Here is a 4,141-nt window from a genome sequence, read left to right as displayed (position 1 = left end):
AGGAAAAACTGCCCTAACTTTGGTAATCCTGGCCACACCTGGGCACTTCAAAAGGGTACGCTGAGTTAAAGGGCATGCCGCCATAATACACAGACCCTTTCTGGGACCTAAAGGTCATGATGTCATAGAGTGTGTCATTTTTTTTTTAATCTCTGGTTCTCTTCCGAGTTTAAAGGACAGAGTACCAGAGGAAGAAAATTCAAATGGAAAAAAATCAAAGAAGGAGAAAGATAGGTTTAGTGCAAACCCAGTCTCTAAGACATTTCTAAGTTGCTACTTTTCTCCCCTGACCTTCTTAATTCCTGGATTATGCAATATGTAGGAAAAAAGAAAGAATTGCTAAAAATCTTACCTTGTTTTCTGGTCTCCATGATGGTCTGAAAAAAAAATAGTATATGGATCACACATGTGTGTGTTTAAAATGATAGTGGCAGTAATGAAAGTACTAGTGATGGTGATGGTGATGGTGATAGTGATGGTGGTGATGGTAGTAAGGGTGACAGTGGTGGTGACAGTAGTGTGACGGTGGTGGGGGTGGGGGTGGTGATGGTGGTGGTGGTGGTGGTGATGGTGGTGATGGTGATGGTGGTTGTGGTAGTCGTAGTGGTCAGAGTGGTGATGGTGATGGATGTGATGATGATGGTGATGGTGATGGTGGTGGTGATGGTGGTGCTGGTGATGGTGATGGTGGTAGTGGTGGTGGTGATGGTGGTGATGGTGGTGGTAATGGTGATGATGGTAGTGGTGATAGTGGTGATGGTGGATATGATGATGATGGTGATGTTGGTGGTGGTAGTGGTGGTGATGGTGGTTGTGGTGGTGGTGGTGAGAGTGGTGATGGTGATGGTGCTGGATGTGATTATGATGTTGGTGCTGGTGGTGCTGGTGATGGTGGTTATAGTGGTGGTGGTGGTGAGAGTGGTGATGGTGGTGATGGTGATGGTGGTGGTCGTAGTGGTGGTGATGGTGATGGTGATGGTGTTGATGATGGTGGTGGTGATGGTGATGATGGTGGTGATGGTGCTGGATGTGATGATAGTGATGGTGGTGCTGGTGATGGTGGTGGTGGTGGTGGTGGTGATAGGTGTTGATAGGTGGTGAGGGTGGTTACAGTGAATTGCTCAAAAATGAATTAAACACTTTAACTTATGTATTAGAGATGTGAAGTCTACTCTACCTATCTTCTCTTAGTCTTAATTTCCATATCTGCCAAATGTTGATTAATTTGATCACAAGATGTCGTTGTTTGATTAAGACTTGAAAGGTACTTTCAAAAGAAAGGCCAAAAAAAATGGAGTTAAAGCAACTGCTGAAGGGATGTACTTCTTTCTGTGGTTGAGTTTTTATGTTTCATTATTATTTTCATCATAATCATTGTCACTGAAAGTATTTAAAGTATCAATCGTCCTTGAACCTTCTGTATCACCAAGTTCCCAGGACGTAGAACATTCACTTCCCGGGGACTGCTGTGGAGACATGTGACTCCACAGCAGTCTGTTGGGCCAGAGTTCTGCTGCTGCTGGTGCGAGTTACTGTACACACAGAGAAACCCCTTCCCTGCGTGGCTGCGTTTAATGAGTAACAAGGTAGTCATAGGCAGTTTATTAAATACGTCGCTCTCCTCTTTCCAGGCTCACAGAAGGATGGAGTGTCCCCAGTGACTTTGGCATTAGGCATAGTCATGTGACTGTTTCGACCGGTGATATGTGAGAAATGGCAGGTGTCACTTCTGGGCGGAAGCCTTGAGAGCCAGGACAAGCCCCGCCATACTCCCTTCCCACGGTGGTGCGTGTGGGTGCAGGTGTGCAGAGCAGCTAACCATCCTGAGACCCCCACTGTCTAAAGCCGCAGACACCCCTTCTGACCCACGTGGACACACAGTAGAATCAGGAATTAAACAGCTGTTATTTGAAGCCACTGACGTTTTGATGGCCATTTGCTACCCCAGCCTAACCTTCTCGATTCTAATAGATACAGGTGGCAAGTAGCCAAAACCAGGGGTTTAAAGTCTTGAGTCACCACATCAGAAAGAAGGGATCTAGGTCTTTCTGAGAAGAAACAGGAACCACAAGCCTCTCTATTACCTAATCACTGCCTCGGAGACATCAACCATTCCCTAGCAAAGGTCTACTCTCGACAAAAGTACCGGGAAAGAGCTGCGCCACGACCTGCAAGAACTGAGTCACCCATTCGTTCCACACAGACCGCGGGGTCGTTTGAAGCGCTCCTCTAAGTTTTGTTTCAAACAACAAGCCTCTCCCTCCCACTGCCCAGCAGACAGGCCCGGGTTCCTTGTCATCCTCAGAGCTGTTCACTTAAGACTGCACTGTGCCAGGGATCAGCCGCCGTAAGGAGCTCTACTCTTAGGAAAACCGAATCTCACACAGTCAGTACATGATCACATTCCAAGTGAGGTGGTGACTGCGAAGGGACCACCTGCGCCCACCTCCCCTCCCCTCACCTCCCCCACCCCGCCCAAACTGCAGCTCTGCACGAACATCTAACAGGCCAAGCACAGAGGTTCTTTGAGAATTTGGCCCAGTGTGCCTCACAGGCGAGTTGCCGTCTTACAGCGTCTTGCCAACAACAACAAAGAGGAAAGAAAAGGGAAGGTTTTCTTTTCTCGGGACTAGGAACGAAACATAAATTTCCTCTTTCTGAGACTGAAGGGTCCGATTTTCCACACTCGGGATGATCTCTGACTAGCCATCACTTTCCTAATATCCTGTGGCTGTCTAGTGGGCATTGCTTTCCTCCCAAGTCAATCCCATGGTGGCAGTGGCCGGAGAGGAGAGAGGCTCCGCTGCCTGCTGCGGGGCTGGGCCCCCACCGGACCCCAGGTAACTGCGCAGGAAGGAAACGGGCGAGGTCGGTGTGCTTTCCACTGGAAGTGCTGTATCAGTGGCCTGATTTCCAGCACCTCACCTCCACCGCGCCCACTGCGTCTGCTGTGTCGAACCGTGTTAAGTCTCCTGAGGTCTCTATACAGGGAAGTACAGAGGGAATGAACACTTGCTGGAAATATCCCAAGTACAAAATTTACACAAAACCCTTGGAGGTGGGAGCTGTTACCTCCGAGAGAACAGAGAGGTGCAGGGCCATCAACGATCTATCCAGGGTGACGCAAATGGGCACGTGGAGAGCCCGGCCAGAACCCTGCCTGTCCATTGAGTCAACGCACACAGGGCCACCTCTGTCTGAGGGGCCTCCCTGCAACCAGCCCTGTCTGGACCACAAAGGCCGCGTGTGCAGGTGCCGAGCATTTGGCTGATGAGAAGAAGGCACTAAACTGCCCGAGCGAAGCTGCCGGCCGAGCTCTCAGGCTAGAGATCTGAGGTGGAAACACAGACACCAGACAAAAGGATGCAGACAGGCGGCGAGGAGAGAAACACAGGCCTGTGCCCGTTCGGAAGAGAGGGCGACTGTGAGAAGGAAGGCCAACTTGAAATTCAGTGAAAATTTTATGCAAGTTAGCTGTCTGTTAACAAACTGGTTTAAAATGTCCACGAGCTGGGGAAGTCTCTACAGGAAGAAGAGAACCTATTGTAGCCAAAAAGCAAAGAGGCCAGGGAAAGATAAGGGTGATACAGGGAAAGGAGAGTCCACAGTGACAGGGAAATTCATTGATGCAGCAGAGAAAATATCCCAGAGGGAACGGGGGGCCAGAGAGTAAATGTGGAAAGATTTGTGAGAAGAGACGTTAGATCTTAAAAGGGAAAACAAGACAAAGGGGGGGAAATCCAAAGACCAAATTGGGGGTGAAAAAAAAACACTAAGATTAAGCAGTTTGAAATGGTCAAAATTATTTCTGCGAGAAGTAAACACATACTGTCTCCTGAGAAACAGGCTGACACAGGCACCAGAAGCAACAGGGCCACGTCACCCAGGGCCACGTCACCTGGCTCAGCTAAGAATATAACCACAGTGAGAGAAAGAAATGCCTTGCCTTTTAATATTCAAAACATATGCAGGTTTCTAAACATATTTTTGTTGCAAACCTCCAGATTTATAGTTCAGTCTTTTCCCCCAATTACTTTCCTACTTTACATTTCCATAGTCACACATTCATCACAGATAATTACCCAAAAAAAAAAGTTTGCAATCTCTTCCTTCACTTCTTTGCAACTGGCATCACAAGAAG

At 48.2% G+C, this 4,141-nt stretch overlaps 1 long non-coding RNA gene across 3 annotated transcripts in view; it reads right to left on the bottom strand.

The window, feature by feature from the left end:
- Window positions 1-4,141, bottom strand: part of LOC107182459 — a 74,341-nt gene that overhangs the window by 46,931 nt on the left and 23,269 nt on the right. For 2 of the 3 annotated variants that reach the window (XR_001513172.1, XR_001513174.1), the window contains exon 2: window positions 353-377. The exons of the other annotated variant lie outside the window; for it this stretch is intronic. This is a non-coding gene — a long non-coding RNA (uncharacterized LOC107182459). The remainder of the gene's footprint in view (window positions 1-352; window positions 378-4,141) is intronic. 3 annotated transcript variants of the gene reach the window in all.

Source organism: Myotis davidii, unplaced genomic scaffold, assembly GCF_000327345.1.
Source record: "Myotis davidii unplaced genomic scaffold, ASM32734v1 scaffold336, whole genome shotgun sequence".
Classification (NCBI taxonomy): Eukaryota; Metazoa; Chordata; class Mammalia; order Chiroptera; family Vespertilionidae; genus Myotis; species Myotis davidii.
This window is presented reverse-complemented; position numbering and strand designations above follow the sequence as displayed.